Source organism: Cyanistes caeruleus, chromosome 21 (assembly GCF_971803275.1).
Source record: "Cyanistes caeruleus chromosome 21, bCyaCae1.hap1.1, whole genome shotgun sequence".
Classification (NCBI taxonomy): Eukaryota; Metazoa; Chordata; class Aves; order Passeriformes; family Paridae; genus Cyanistes; species Cyanistes caeruleus.
This window is the reverse complement of record NC_141721.1, coordinates 8,008,562-8,026,135: the sequence shown is the minus strand read 5'-3', so window position 1 is coordinate 8,026,135 and position 17,574 is coordinate 8,008,562. Positions and strand designations below refer to the sequence as shown.

At 40.0% G+C, this 17,574-nt stretch overlaps 1 protein-coding gene across 9 annotated transcripts in view; it reads right to left on the bottom strand.

Annotated features, from left to right (window-relative positions):
- USP32 (ubiquitin specific peptidase 32) overlaps positions 1-17,574 on the bottom strand; it is a 62,217-nt gene that overhangs the window by 42,991 nt on the left and 1,652 nt on the right. The window lies entirely within an intron of this gene.

Below are 17,574 nucleotides of genomic sequence, written 5' to 3'. Positions count from 1 at the left end.
ATTCTTGTCACACAAAGGAAAATAAGGCTGCTTTATGATCAATTTTGCATTGCATGTAAGCCAGGGAAATTATCTGAAACTAACAATGGTGATTATTATTAAGAGCAGCTCCAACAGCATCTTTCAAGCTGTTTCATCTATGAATCAGTCTGCTTTTCTGTACTAAAACAAATAAAATACTTTATCACCACTACAACTTCATGAGACAGTGCAGTGAGGTTTGACTTAATAGGAATAAAATGTTGGACTACATGTAATTCTTCACCCAAGATTCCCTTTCACAGGCAAAATCTGCTTGCCAGCTACACCTGTTCAAACTTGTTCACAACTGCAAAGGTGGAAAATGTGATGACATTCCACTCATCCTGGCCTGGGAGATCCCTGGAAAGCAGTGCTGCACTCAGATTTTACAAGCACAGAGCAACTTTCTAAGAAAGTGTTTAAGAAGGGAAGGATCTCGTGGAACAAAACAAGCCCTCTGTCCAAAGCCAAGCTGCAGGGAATGGCACAGGATCCCCTGGAAGTTCCTTAGTGGTGCAGAAGAAGCAATTTACCATGCAGAAGCCCAGGGAAATGATGCTGCACACAGGAGCTGGGTCACTGTATTTATAGCAAGGCATTTTCCTTACCCTGCTATCACAAGCCAGACAGAAACAACACTGCCATGGCCAAAGGCTTGTTGAGCTTTTTGTCAGCCAAAATAAAACAGAGCACTTGAGGGCTTAATCCAGCACTCAGTAAAATGTCTACTTTTCAGTTAATTCATTCATCAAAAGCAAAAATCAATCCTTAAAAGTAAATCACATTAAAACATTCCTCCCTAATTTTAATCCGAGTCAACACTGAAACAGATGTTAGCTCCACTGAACAATTGTGTAAAAACAGAAATTGGGTTATGTTTCTTCTCCAATTTTATTACAGAGTCTGGGTACTTCTAACCATAAAGAAAAAAAAAACCAAAAACAAAGTATCTAAGAGATAAACCTCAAGTGTGACCCACACACACCAAAGCTATCAATTAGCACAGTGGTGATTATCATTAGCACATATCTTGTTTTACTAAAACGAGCCTGCTTTAATTACATGGCAGAAGAATGTTGGTCTCACACTGTTACCTGGCTTACAAGGTGTTTAAATTCCATTATTCCACATTAACATCTACCCAGAGTCACTGTGTGCCTTTACAGGTGATGCTTTAATGAACACTCCAACAAGGAGGAAATGAAGAGAAGTGCTTCACCTCCTATCACCTTTAAGCACAACAAATCTTCAGCCAGCAGGGACAACTCCCCACATTTAATGAGTGCTGGGACTGCTCAGGGATCATGGAAAGGGGAAGCTACTGGCTTTGTAATTTTGGCAAAGCAAAGCAAACAACTTGGATCCTAGACTAAACCAAACAACAGTTCTGGGATGAAAATATTCTCATTTATTGCAATTTTTATATACCTGCACATACACACGTATTTTAACAAAAATAAACTCTGTGCTCTGGTTTCTTCTCCCTCTCTGTTAATTTTTTGATCTCCCCACCATTTAATCCAATCTGGTTTGAGGTTTTTTGGCAGAAGTTTCTATACAAACACAGCATTTGCTAAGCTGATGCTTCCAGCAGCCCTGACTGCCCAGAGTGCACTCCAGGCAATGCTCAGGAGTAGGAAAAACCCATATATAAAGGTATCTCCCATAACCCATGGGAGTGGAGACTGGAGTGCCAGCCAAGGTGAAGAGAAGGTTGGGAACAAGAATTGTCAAGCAATACTCCCAAGATCTTATAAAAGCCCCTGCACTACCAGTGTATTTAACAGGAGTGATAAGTTGATACTGCCAGCCCATGTTAAGTTTCAAAATGCAAGTTATTATTGCCAGAGCCCACTCAGTATTATTGTTTGCATGCATAAACTACGAAAAAGGTCATGGAATAACAGGAAAGGTAATTACTTCCATCCCTTCCCCAGGAGCCATTAAAATGACTGATGCTGGCCATTTAAAATCATCTGCAAAGCTTTGTCAAGATAAGTTCATTATACATTTAGATCCATGCACATGAAAGTACAACTGAAATGAGCAGAGTATAAATCAAAGATATTATCAATGTTTACTACAAGTCTGGAAGGCAAAATATTTGAATACAAAATCCCAACACCAAAGCACCAATTATTCAACAGAGATAGAACATGATGGCGTGTTGAGAGGAAATAAAACTAAGTCTTCAATTATTAAAGGAACATTTCTAGAAGCAATACATCTATTTCTATAATAATATTAGAAATTAGAACGCTCTCATCCCCAGAAGCTGCCTTTTTTCTCTCAATTCCACAAGCCCAACACACAGGAAGCATCACAGAACACAGAGGGGTTTTTCACCCTGCCTTTAGACAGCAGTGTGGTTGACAAACCTGTTTTCTACTGACTGAAATCCTTTCATTTGGAAAATTCACTTTTTCCAAAGGCACAGATTCCCCAAACACTTCCAGGAGCCAGTTGTCTACAAACACTTCTGAGAAGAGCTGCTGTCATTAGACACAGGAGACAGACAATACAGGAAGGGGTGCACCCTTGTTGTATTCACAGCCTGACAGGGAAAACAGCCACTGACAACTTCCCAGGATGAGTTTGTGGTAGTGAACACAGCAAAAACCATCTTCACATCCCACCTGCCAATAACAGGCGGCACAACCTCAATATTATTGCAGGGAAAGCGACTCAATTGGAGCTGCTCATTTAAATCCTTTACACCTCCAGACCACACAAGTGGCCTTTTGACTGTGAGGTTGATTCAAGGTAATAAAACCAAATTTCAATAATTAGATATTATGTGATAATTCTTAAAAATCTATCTGCCCGCTTCCAAAAGCCACCAAGTCCCAGGCTGTCACTGTGTGTATGTTAACTTTGCTAACACAAAGCTCCTGTGCCACCTCAGCTGGAGGGTTTCCAGTAAAGCTGCAGACAGTTTTACAGGAGATTAGTGCTGCATCCAACTCTCCAGGGAATATTCCAGCTCCAGTTTGTTTAATAAAGTTTAAATGAAACCACGCAACCTCAGCTAAAAATGTCACCCGGCTTAAAGTAATTGTAACAAACCTTCAGCTCACCAACTGCTGAGGGTATTTTTAGTTTCCTAGTGTTACTTAAAACTTCAGGCTGTTTATATGGATGTACTATTCCACATTTTTTGGTTTAATTCCCATCTATCCAGGTAATGAAATGTGTAGCACCTTCCAAAACTGGCCTGTGCTGGAAACCACCTGGTTCTGCTCTGCTTTCACGTATTTGTCACCAAGCCATCCTGGAGTTTTCATTTTGGACTAAAACTGTATCTGAAACTCAGATTATCCAAGTCCAACTCTAGACTTAAAGCTTGTTTTACCCCTATAAAAGTGTTCAAGCTGAGCTGCAGGAAATCAACCCTTCCAGTGGAGCTTTGCAAGTTCTGCTGCCACGTTCTCCATTCACTTTAGAATCTCTGTTCACTGGAGATATTTTTTTTTTCTTTCCACATCCTGTAGGATCCTGTAATCCCACCCCCACCTTCTGGGAAGGTTCTAAAGAGAAGGTGAGAAATGTAGGGATTGGGGTATGGCACCACCTCTGTCCCCTCCAAAACTCACACTGAAAGGACAATTTTGACAACAAAAACTGGGCAGCAAATACCTGCCTCAGCAAAATCTGCTCTGCTGTTACCAGGCTGCTAGTGAAAATTATTAAGAGTCATCATAAAAATATAACTGCATGGCTAAATACAAGTAATATTGATATTTTTGCTTGTTCACGTCCTGCTTTGGAAAAAGAGAGGAGAAAATGGTTTTATCAAAGGCAATTCCTCACTAATCAAAGTACCCACACTGCATATTCTGTGGTACTTCCTCAGAGGCCTCTGCATTTGAGCTAAAGTTTGCAAAAATTACCTCAAAGTGTTTTATTCAAATACTGTAAGAAGGAATTTAAAATCTTCCTTAATTATAGATATTTTTGATGATGTAACTATTGAACATAAGGAATGTAAGAACTGCCACACACTACAGTCTCTGCTTAAAGGTTGAAAGGAGTGGCTGGCCAAGCCTAGTGCAGTTATTACAGCTTAGAAAAAAATTATTATATACCTTCCCTGTGATAAATGCATCAAGAGCAAACACAATAAACATGTTTAAAATTCCTATTTAATATTTATTTGCAAAGTCAGGCCAGCCACAGAAACACCTTCCCTTACTAGGCTTTTCCCCCCACCCTTCAAAATGAAAGCACCGTGATGTAAAATGCTGAGAAATAGAGGCTGAGACCCAAAGCAGCTTTCCAAAGCAGCCACTTGTCTGATGGAGCAAAGGTGACGAATAAAAGCATTTGAACTCTTAATACTGCCTGAGACATCCAGGCAAGAGACACTTAACCTCTCCCTGTCTTGTCTCAGCACTGAAATGGATATAAATTCCAGCTTGCATCAGACAGATGTGTGATAAATGAGCTAAGATATTGTGTAAAAGCACTATAAAAAGCTGATTTAATCAGTGAAAAGGGCAGAATTCCAAGAGTTTAACTGAGAGGAAGGTGGAATTAATCTGTCCTGGCTACTATAAACTGACCAATTAACATCAGGTAGAACTAATTGGACACAGAAACACCTCCAGAATCACAAAAGCTCCATGCAAATCATCATTGCCATTAGGAGGAGTAGCAATGACCACAGCAAAAAGCTGATCTTTGACCCAAAAGCCTGAAATACTTCATTTGACCACGTGAAAATAAAGGATTTATTCTGGTTCACAGGTTCCCAGCACAAAACCCAAACCAGCCCATCCAAGGGAGAAAAACCACGAGGTATCAACAATGCTGAAAGTCAAAGCAGGAAACAAAATATTGCATAAGCAGGAAGAGAAAACCCAGGATAAAAAGGTCAGTCAAGGTGAAGGGTCAAGAATCTTTCCAGCTCATCTGACTGACTAAAGTATTTCCCCAGAAATGGAAGCATCAAAATGCCCCCAATACTCTCCAAACACACCCTGAGATCTGAATTTTCAATGTCACTAACAGGTGAAAAGCAGCTTGCTAAGTCAATGCACTAAAAAAAAAGTCTCACCAGCCCTGCACATCACAAGTACACAAAGCAAGCAATGATTTGCAGCCATCAGCAGAACACTGCATTTATTCTTTACCAAAAATAACCAAACCTGAATTCTAATAAAACTGACAACTTGCTCATCCTTCAGAAAGCAAGAAAAATTCACCTGTCTCAAGTTCTTCCTCACTTCCAGCTCAGGTTTTTCTCATAATTCTAATATTTTGATTTTTAAGTGACAATTTTAGAGGTTCAATATCAAACTCACAGGGCATATAATTCTCTAACCAGACAATTATCTTCCCTGTAATCACTCGCTCAATATTTCCCTTAGGAATCTTCATCCTAGTTATACATGGAAATTTTATTACTTTTTTCATTAGTCTTTATTGTGACTTAATGGCTGTGGTTATGAAGTTGTCAAGAACCAAAGCAATTACTAAAAAGCTTCAAAGAGGTAAAATGTGCAAGTGAAAGTAAAGAGTGTTTGGGAACAACCCCAAATTGGAGGAACCAACTGCAAAATACAATTGAGATAAATGAACCAGCTATGACTAAAAAGTCAACCTTCACACCCACACATCCTTGCTAAAATGGAATCCATTTGGGAATATTTTGGGAGAAAACACAGACTAAAAATTCCTGCCTTCCCTAATGGAAAAATAAATCCACTCCTAAGGAACCTTCCATAACTGGAATATCAGAAATGGCTCCACTCAATTTACACAGGGCACCTCCATAAAGGCTTCACACAAGATTTAGCAATAACAGGAATTTAAGGATAACACCACCATGGTTTGGGTATTTAAAAAAAGGAATTATTCAATTCAGCTGTACTTTTTCCTTGGTTTTGGTAGCAGTGGCTCATCCTGTGGATGAAGCTTTCCCTGGTTCTATCAGACCTTCCCCTAATGCATATCAAAGGTTTAACATCTCCTGTGCAGGGAGTGCAAGGAGATTTAGTCATTACAATAGGATTTGCCAATTTTCTGTAACATGAACACTTAGCATTTATGTGATGTTTTTAATCTTCAAAGAGCTTACTCCTCACAGTCCCCTCCCCAAAAGAATGCCAGCATTCCCAGCCTGTTTTATCCCTCTCTATCTCCATCAGGGCACGCTGCTGTTTGGATTAACTCTCCCAGTAAGACCAGCGTGGAGAGGAACTGGTACATAACAACCAATGAAAAAAAAATTTTAAAAATAAAATTAATAATAATAATCACCATCATCATCCTCCTCCCACTATCTGAGCATGGAAATCTTATTGGCCATATTTCAGACCCTCAGGAATTAAAGGAGCTCCCTGGTCCAACCACATGAGCCATGGAATAAATCTGAAAAGTCACAACACTTTGCAGATCAGTAAAATCTATTTTACCATTTCTACAACTGCAAATTTAAGCACAATAAACTGCAATATGATGTATTGGGGACAAAAAGTGGTTCCTGTTATCAAGTAAAGAATTGGTAAGCTCATTCTCCAGGAGCAATTCCTAGCCCTGGATCATCCCAGGATGTCACCTTTCCCACCCAGGGGCCCCTGTCCTCTGCTGGCTGGGAAAAGGAACAAGTTTTAAATGGTTTTCATATGGTTTTAAACAGAACACACATCATCTTGAAGAGTAGCACTGAGAACCCTGAACTACCCTCCAAAAGATAACATGGGCTAAAAAACTTATCAGGAGTCTGGGATGCCCACCTTCACCCAAATTTCCAATATTTGCTGTCCCTTTCCACTGCTACTTTCCTCTGATGCACCTTCATAGTTGTGGTTTGCACAAGATTTCCCAGGTGAATGTTTTACCTCTCAATCTTTCCAGCAGTTAGAATTAATATTTAGTCCTGTTTAGATTAGAAACTAAACCCTGCTTTTCTGAGCTGTCCCTTCATCAGTGTTCCTGGCAAACACACTGAAAGTTTGTGTTGTTATAGGTGAGCAGAGCAGCTTCAAAAAAGCTGCTTCTGCTTTATTACCACCATGAAAATCATTGAGACATTTATGCTTGTTAAGATTCACAAAATTACAATATAGAACTCATTTCCAAGAAATAAACACCCTGTTAAAATGAAAGGCAACTGCCAACTATGTAAATGCAAACACCACATAAGGACCGTGCTACAAAATAAATTGTAATATAACAAATATTTCATATCCTGTCTCCCAACAGTGCCAAAGATACTAAATGCAGCTGTAATATGAATTGTTCTTTAAATAAAAAATTATAGTCTAAGCCTGAAAGTTAAACAGAAGCTACAGCTTCTACATAGGAAGGCAGAGTTTCTCATCACCTTCAGGGAGGATGAGAGGCAAGGAAGGAGTTCTAATTTGGGATTGCTGGCATAGTTTTGATCAAATATTCACTCCAGTGTTGGCCTCTGGCAGCTAATAGAGCCAACTCTAGTAAAGCACAGTACTTACATACTATGACACAAATAATAAAAGATTCAGGTAATATTTATACATCGCTACATCTTAATTTCTAAAGTCAGAGGGAAAATATGACTCACTTGCAAGTCAGGTGTTCTGGCACAAACACTCCACATGTGTGTATTCACATGGCCAAGAGAAGGCTCTCTGCTTCCAGCCTTCCTATTCCCAGCTCTTGGGGACACATCTGTCTAAAATATCATCTCAAACTCAGATGTAAAGGGAATATTTTAGTGTCAGATCCCAAATTTCTGTCTCCTGTCACACTGTTACAAACACATAATGACAAGCTTGATATACAACCTGTGAGAGGCTGAAAAATACCAGCAAAATCACAAATACAGACACTAGACTAGGGAGTGAAGAAATAAAATAAAAACCACCATGTGCTTATTTCTGGGACCCCATTACATGTTTGGTAGAACACCAAGAACTGAATCAGAGCTTTATTTTTTAACAGACAATAGCAAACAATTAGCATTACTATTTCCAATCTCCACTGCTGCATCTCCTGTTAAGAGAATCCTCAATTAACAACCCAGGATTCATATTTAGGATTATCCTGAAAGATGCCATACTAATTTTACATTACAGAATTTCTCACTGAAGATATACAGCATTAGATGTACACGATTCCTAAGGCTCTCCATGGGGAAGGATGAAACAGCATCTTTAGATCCACCCTGGAACAGCTGCATGGGAAAGCAGCTCCCAGTCATTCCAGTGCCACTGAGCAGCTCGGATGGATGGGATGGCTCCAATTCCAGACATTCATACAAACACACTGCCCATTGTTCCACAGCAGCAGAAAAGGTGGCAGAATGACTTTACACCAAAGAGCCCCAGTGCCCTGAACGGAGGCAGCAGCTGGAGTCTCTCCCTGAATCCCTGGAGAGACTCACAAGATATCCTCAAGGACATTACAGTCTCTATTAGCAGCAGTACATTTACATAATAAATTATGAACATTTTATGATTCTATATTTATCAAATATTTTCTATTCTGCTTTTCAACCTCTATCTCTGTAACACTGTGGCCTCTGCAGATATTTATCCTGTGTTCTGCACTGGAATTGGTGCATGTTGGGGTTTCCTTCCTGCTCTGCCCTATCAACATCGCAATCTACTCATTTTAAAAATAACATTAATTTTCACAACACATTTACACCACAGTTCTTTAACCAAGGTGATCAGAAGACAACACTGAATTGCAGACAACAAAAAAAGTGGGGAATTGGTTAATGGCAAAAAGATCAATTATAATTCTTTAGGCAAAGACAAATCATGTTGTTAGTTGCAGGATTGGAAAACAGGGACCAAAAAGTTCTCTGCTCTTCCACTGCTAATAACCCTCCCTAAGATCCTGGCACAAAATCCAGGCTGCCCTGACTGCACCAACTGCTGCTCATTCATCCTAAAGCACTCCTGTTTCAGCTGTACAAAGTGCAAATCCACTTTCTCAATTTTTAAACTAAAATCCAGGATTTAACTGTATCACATCACAAGGGGAAACGTGCAAGAAATCTTGACAAGACGAGGAAATTTCCAGAGTAAGATTTTGCTTCTGGATAACACCTAACAGCCAGAAACAGGGATTGAAAAGAAGTGCTTCTTCAGCCCAAAATACATTCATGATGCCACATTCAAGTTCATTTTTAGAACAAATTCAATCTGCAAAACTCAAGTTCTCATAATTACTATCCCAATACTTTCAGTTCTTTTTCCCCCACATCCACAGACTTATTCAATCTGGTACTTCCTGTTCTGCTTAGGGCTCTGTGTTTCTTCCACTTTTTTATTTCATTCAAGGTCTCAGAATTTGAAAAGAAGAAATTTTGCAAACTAATGGAGTAAAATTAATCACTTGAAACAATTCCAGCATCTGAAGGGAGCTTACAAGGAAGCTGGAGGAGGACTCTTCATCAGGAACTGTAGTGGTAGCAATGGGTTCAAACTGGAAGAGGGCAAGCTTAGATCAGATATTCCTTAGAATATCTATTTCTTAGACAGAAATTCCTGTTAAAATATTTCAGCTCTGGAGTCTGTCACAAATCCTGAGTGCTGCCATTATCACCAGATTTGAGATAAGGAACATCCATTCAAAACACAAAAGAAACATAAGTATCAATTCTATATTAAATGCTTAATGTGAAATTAAAACGTGATCGGATGACAACTGAAAGACCAGCTAACAAAAAGACAGATACAATGTGAATAAAATCACTGGTTTTGAGGAATAATTCCAAAGGGCTTGTAGTAGGTTTTATTTGGAAAGGATGAAGCCTACATTTTTATACAGAATGCAATTCTCTCTTATTTCACCTGGTGACATTGCCTCTCATCGCTTGTGGGCCCAATTCAGACTCTAAACTAAGTGAAACAGCTTCAAAGGATTTGGACATTAAAAAAAAATCATCAAAATAAAGGTTAGCAATTCCTTTTGCCTTTGTAGCTGCTGGCTGGAAGCAGAGCCTGGCTCAGAGCAGCTCCCACTGCCTGGGCCTGTGGCTGCACAGCCTGACCAGGAGGAAGTCAGATCTCTTTTTAAGGTACAGACTGTCTCAGTGCCTATTTAAAACCACTCCAAAAGTCAGAACTGCAGTGTCTGACAAAGCCAGACGTTCTTTCTGCCCATCTCAGTCTCTCCAGTGTTTCCCACCACAGGGCCCTGCTGGCTTTTCAAGAGCATCCCTGTCCCAGGAACTCTGGTTTGGAGAGAACTCCTTGGTGGGTACATGACCCTGTGCAGTTCAGCACCAGCACCATTAATACCTTGTTTTGCCCCAAACACAGCCCATGGGAAGCACAGGTCACCTCCAAACCACATTTCCATGGGATGGGAGAGGCTTGTCCTGGGCTGTGACTGGTTAAAAGGAGGATTTAACCACCCTGGAGATCAGGGCATGTCACTGGATCTGCCAAGTCACCCTACCTGGGACAGCTGAGCACTCCAGTGACTCAGGGAGCAACTATTTCAGGGCTTGCACCAGTCCCACATTAAATAACATTTATGCAGTGGAACATAAACCCTGGTCACTACAAACTGCCTGACTAGCCCTTGTCCAAACCTTTCTCAGCCATCTCCTTTTATTCAACACTAAATAAAGGCCCTGTTGCAAATGTTACCATATTTTTATAAGAAAAATGGTTCTGGTAAACTTTTAGATTATTAAACCAAGAGTCTCACATCTCTTGGATTTAGGCACATGCCAGTAATATGCTAAAATAATTAAGGAATTTCCTTTAATTGCCATTCTAATGAATTAATACATTAACATAGACTAACATCTGACTAACTTGCACCAGTTTTTAAGCAGATTTGGTGAACTACTACGAAGCCCATATGCAGAAAAATTTAGTGTCAAACCAAGATCTGAACTCAGTTTATAGCCATTAAAAATCAGAAATGCAGAAGAGATTTTACATCAGTTTAATAAGGCAGCATTTCAAAGTGATGCACTTTCCAAATAAGCTCCACCTGTAGGGACCAGGTCAGCCCTGCTCAGCTGTAAATACAACCCCATAAAAATCCCCATTTCTCAGAGGTGTTAAAATTCATTATGGAAAAAAAAAAAAGAAATGAAAACTACTATTACACAGCTCAGCCGCAAACATTAAAGCTACAGAGCCTATGAGATATGGAGTCATCACTAACAAAGGTACAGTGTCCCTGAAGAAATCACAAAAGAAAATGTGCATTAGGATTTTGCCACTTTTTTTAGGCAAGCAGGGAATTTTGTGCTAGCAATAATCCAGCATTCAAAGTTTGGTGAATTAGGCCCTTTCAAACTGTTAGGCAGAATCTACCTTAATGGATTTTTCTTCTACATTCATCTTTGCCCAAAGGCTGCATTGTCTCATTATGTAAATGACCTTTTCATATGAAAATTAAATGTTAAAGATGCTTTTTGTAGCTCTTCAATACTGCAAATATCACATGGACATTCACAATAATTCAGACTAAGTACAACTTATAGAAAAAGCACCTGCTTCAAGGAATAGAACAAATTAAGAAATAACTTGTTTTTAAATGACTAAAAATTGAAAGTCTTAATTAGAATTAACCCACAGAACTTTCCTTTCTATACAGAAACTCAAACTAGGAACCCATCAGACAAAGAAGAGCCCTAAAAGAGGCCTGTAGGAGACGCTAAAAACCCCCAGCTGGGCAGTTCTGGTTTACATCAGGCCTGGAAATAACAAAAGTCAGTGGACAGAAACAGCTCTGATTTGAAAATGCCACACTCATCCTACCCTTCCTCCATCAGCTTTCCGTATGCTCTCAGTATCTGGAACTTCTTGGAACAGAGCAGGATTATTTTAATAATAATTAATAACTGAAGTCCTACAGATGTCATAAGAGCTCAAGACTCATTTGACCTCCCACATACCAAATGATTTATACCAATGTATGGCTTCACAACCTAACCAAGGATACACTCAATTTTCAGAAGATAGTGACACTTTTTGAATGACAGATATTACTAACACCTGGTGTTTTAAATACAGAAAAATCCTAACCAGTCCTACCTCAAAGCAGGAGTCGTACAATAATCCTAATTTACAGAATTCAATAGACACTTCATGCCTCACCTCATCACATTACTTGTTAATGCTATGTTCTTTTTCATTCTCACAGGCTTGTCATCCCTTCAGAGGCCCATTTTTGAATCTGATTTCATTTTCTTGAGTACTAAAGAACTGAATGCCTTACTTATTTTATGAAAGGAGACAGTGGGCCGAGTTCCCTTGGGCAGAGCAAAGGGGTGAGGGTTGTTTTACTCATTCCTGCCACAGTGCCAGCAGCCAGAAAGCCTGAAACTGTTACAAGTCAAGTAAACAGGATTCAAAGTAGTCCCCTCTTATTTTTTTTTACTTTCACATTTCATTAGAGATGCTTCATCTCACACTGAATAACTTCCTAGTTTCTATTTTTGTCCTTTTTTTTTTTTTTTTCTTCTGTAGGATACTGTCGGGTAGATTTAGGACTTCATCAGAACAAGACTTTACAAAATTCATCCTGAACAGAAATATTTTATAGAATCTATCAGGTTGGAAAGTATCTCAGGAGGTCACTTGGTTCACCCTTGTGCTTGAAACTGGGTCAAGGCTGAGCTCAAAACCAGCTTCTGGAGGGTTTTGTCCAGGCAGAGCTTGGAAATCTCTAAGGATGAAAGTTCAACAACTTTCTCTGGGCATGTATATTCTCAAAAAAGCCTGATGTTACAGGAGGAAAAACTAGAATCTGATTAGAAACCATAAAACAACTGATGTCATTGATTAAAATACAAGAAATAAAGGTTTAAGACCTGTGAGATACATAGACACATAATCTATTATATATATATTTATATATGTGTGTGTATATATATATATATATAAATTCTATAATCCAAAGAAATGTTTTGAGGACTCAGTTTCAGTCTACAACAAGATAAGAAAATGTATTACATATAGAATAGCCTGATAGTGGTCTTTTCACTTATATCAAGATATTTAGCACTCAAAATGAGGATTTGTTCAGCTTATCCTGTGACCTCCAGCCCTATGGCTGGAATGATATCTATTTAAACTCCCCTGGCAGCTTTCCTGACTGCTTTGATTGGAATCTCCAGTAACATGCTGACAGGACAAAACTGTGGCTAATATTGTGAGCCTGCTCGTATTTAAAGACATGATTCACCTGAGAAGTGAGAAACCAGAGGATTCCCAATGTTTACTGAATCATAATTCAACTTTTTGAGGGTTTTCTCCTTTAAGATGATCAACTTTTTCTTATTTATGAAACACCTATGTTCTTAAATCCTCTTTTCTCTGACTTGCATCACTCTCTGTACATTCAACACTTGAGCAATCACCAAGTTTCTGCCGTGCTTGGGAACTTAGATCATCTAAGAATTACCAAAAACCTCCTAAAAGGATGCAATCAGCTCCCACAGAACCACAGAACTTGCAGCACCCTAAGCAGGAGGCAATATTTATCCCTAATTTGAAAGTTTTCACTGGTAAAGAGCCTCTAAAAACCACAAAAGGTATTTCAGGAAAGGAAATTTACCGTTAGCTGACTTAACTTCACCAATGTTCCTCATTTCCAATAGGAAATAATTTGGGTAGTTCTAAGCAAGAGGCTGAAACCCCTTGGGCTCACTTCCCTGAACTTGGAACCTGAGGTAAAGGAGAAAGTGGTGGCTGCAATTTAGCAGCTGAAGAATTACAGATTAAAAACTGACTCTCTTCCAACAGATCAAGTGTAGCTGTATGGAGAAGGGTTTGGGAGTGCTGCTGGGAGGGGCTGGACATGTCCTGTGTCCTGGGCTGACCCCACAGCGTGGGCAGCAGCAAATGGGGGATTCTGCCCCTCTGCCCCTCAGGTGAGATCCCACCTGCAGAGCTGCCCCCAGCCCTGAGGTGCAACTCCAGAAGGACTTGGAGCTGCTGGAGCGAGTCCAGAGAAGGCACCAGGATGACTGGAGGGATGAAGCAGCCCTGCTGGGAGGAATGGGTGAGGGAACTGGGATTGTTCAGCCTGGAGAAGAGAAGCTTTAGGGTGACCTCACTGCAGCCCTGCAGTACCTAAAGGAGCTGATAAGAAACACAGAGAGAAGCATTTTACAAGGGCCTGGAGTGCCAGGACAAGAGGGAATGGCTTCACACCAACAGAGCGTGGATTATATTGGATATTAGGAAGAAATTCTTCCCTGTGAGGGTCATGAGGTCCTGGCACTGGTTGCTCAGAGAAGCTGCCCCATCCCTGGAAGTGTCCAAGGCCAGGTTGGAGCAACCTTCTCATGGAAAGTGTCCACGGCAGGGGGGTGGGACAAGATGAGCTCTGAGGTCCCCTCCAACCCAAACCAGTCCATGAGTCTAAGAAACATCTTCTCATCAGTTCATGGAAGTTTCAGCAGAATTCCCCAAGTCACTCCTGCCTTTGAAATACACGTTCAGCAGAGACTACTGAGGTGCCCTCCCAAACAAGCACCACAACTGAATGCCAGAGTTGTGAAATAATTACTGCTCTGTGAATTTGAGCGGCCACTTGCAGCTCTGCAGCTTTATAAACAGGAAGTGTGAAGCTCTGCATTCATACCTGCTTTCATCATATGACAGAGCCCTGAAGCCATCAAATACTGGCTGACATAACAAGCCTCACTGTAGAATCTAGACTGTCTCCACAGTGGATTCTATTCATTCTGATAGCTAAAAAAAAAAGGCTGAGAGACTTCTAGGCATTTTCACCACATGACTCTGAAACTCAAGGCTCAGAAAAGCACAGGTTTATACCCTTAGAAAATAACATATCCTGAAGAACCTTCACCTCCCTATCATGGTCAAGCTCTGGTTTTCAGCTGTGAGAGAAAATAAAGCAGAACAATCCCCTTCGTGGAATACAGAAAGAATAAGCCACTAAAATGGCTCCCTGATCATTTTTCCTAAAAAGATGTTTGGGTTTTAAAAAGTTAATTTCATAATCTGGAATAATAAAAAGCAGTTTTCCATGGGCCCAAGGGCTGAGTCCATGGATTTGTCACCAAGCTGAGATCGACAGCCTCAACTAGATGATTATATATTTGCACAAGTTTTCCATCATCCTTTTGTCAGATTTATGACATCTGTACGCTTGAGGATGTTAATGATCAGACACTAGATATATTTGCCTTGATTTAAATAAAACAAATGTAGCTATTTTTCAAATTCAATCAAGACACAAAAGGTCATTAGCAAGATTTATCCTCTGCCCATCACACAACATTAGTCATTACTGGCACACACTCACCAACCTCCTTGTGGGTTAGAGCGGGTTTTTGTTACTTTGATGGGCTTGGTGTTCTCCAGTTGGTACCATCTCAGGGACACACAACCAGGGAAGAAAACTGCCTTTAAAAACCATTCCATGACCTCTCCAGAGGCAAAACCTGTGGAATTCATACACCTGCAAGTTTTGCCTTGCTGTTAGCTGGCATTTTAACTGCATGTACATTTTCCCAACAGCAGCACTATTTCTTGCTTTTGCTTTCATTTTGCTCTTTTTCCCAGAGATCACTGAGCACAGGACCAAACACAATTAAATGGATTTATCAGCAGTCACTCATTTCTCCAAATTCTACGCTCACTGACCATGCTGATGTTGTGGCTGCTCCCCTTCTTCCACCCTGCACTCATGAAACAAAAATTTTACCTTCCTTTGACCAGAAGGAAAAACTGCCTTCCTCTCTGGCCCAAATTTGACAGATCAATGACTATTCACCAGCATTTATTTTAAGTGGTTCCCTGAGTCAATATTTAGCATAGATAATTCAGGTGGAAATGGCCTGAATTACACCTGCTCTAAGTAGCATCCACAGAAACTTTGACTACAGATTCTACAATTTCATAATTCACAAGTATCTATATAAATTTATGCTCAGTCTATGTTTATCCTCTCAAAGTTACTGAAGCAGAACACATTAACAGCCACTGGAAAATACAGTCCATAGGGATCTGAAATAAACCGGCCACCAATATCACACAGGAATCTCTTTCCTAGAATTCTTATTAAAATAGTTCATAAACAACACAGGACAGTGCAGGAGCTGCTGTGCTGGAGCTAATACAATAGTGATAAAAAGTTCTTCTTATAAAGTTTTACAGGCCCAAAGACAGCTCTTTGAGGAATTGGGTGTCAAGACTGGAAGCAGGAGATAAGGCAGGCTTTAGAGCACCATCTTCTTGGCAAGGCCAGAGCACCCAGGCAGCCTGATGGACACAGTGGTAGGAGAGGAGTGGGAAATCAGAGACAAACACTGGAAAATCCACCAAAACAGGACACTGGCTGACTTGCAGCACTGCTCTAGGAAGAAAATTGCTGCTGGAGTTTAGGCCTAAGAAAAAAGCAACGAGCTCAAGAGCCACAGTACCAGTTCATGCCACCACAAATTTAGTTTGATAAAATAACTGACAATTTTATGCTCAGTTTGGAACAAAGCACTTCTGACTTCACCTCTAATGACCTGCCCAAGGATTTCATCTCCTCACAAAGAATCCATCCTCGGAAGGAGGTCTGTGGGGTCAGGAATAGCTCTCCTCACTTCTCATACCTTTTCCAAAGCAATAGTACTTTGTGCCTCTGGCTACTATAAATAAGATGACCACAATTGGCGAAATTCATAAAAAGAGATGTCCAAAATAGCATCCCTTGCTTTTCACAGTCAGGCTGCAGAGGCAGACCCAGATCTCAGGGAGGCTGATGAGACTCCTGTGACCTGCACTGGTGGACACAGGACAACTTCACCCATCCACACGGCCACGTCACCACAGCAGTGTCAGCTGCCTGTGCCAAGGAAAAGGAGGAAAATAAAACAGCAGGACTGTCTCCTGTTCAAGGGTGGAAAAGGCCATCAGCACCAGCCAGCAGTGGCACTTTCATCTCCTTGAACAGAAGTTACATTTTAGCTACAGTTATTTATATTGTGAGCCTTTAACCACAACCCCCCTCACCTCCACAACCTTTGGCTACTACCAAAATGGAATTGCAATAAACGAATTTGCTTAAAAGTCAGCCCTATTTTCTGAAGCTGACAGAAGCAGCATTTTTCTGAGCAACTGAAATTCAAATTGGTGACTCAAAAATACGATCACATTATTCTGAATGATTACCACAAGTACAGGTAACCACTACTGATTACTCATGAAGAATTCCCAGTTGAAAAATTTGTACAAATAGCACCTAATACAAAACTTTCTTGGCATTTAACAACCAGGAAGCAACGTTAGAGAAGGCTGATATAATTGGAGATTAATATATTTGGCTTTCTTTTCTTAATGTTTAAGTTTATCCATTATCTCTGTTTGCATCCACAGAAACACCACAAGTACCAACAAGGTTCTGTGGAAGTAAGAATGGTCTAAAAAATAATGTTTTGATAACTGGACTGTTTTATACATACAGTGATTCACTGGTTAAGTAAACAACATAGTTATTTAGCAAAACACCAATTTATAACAGAGTGCCTAAAACAACCTTTCTCGTCTCCTACAGAAAAACAGTATTGAAGGTCTCATATAGAGAAGAAAAACATCCAAAAAAAATAACAAAGGCAAGTATTGTATT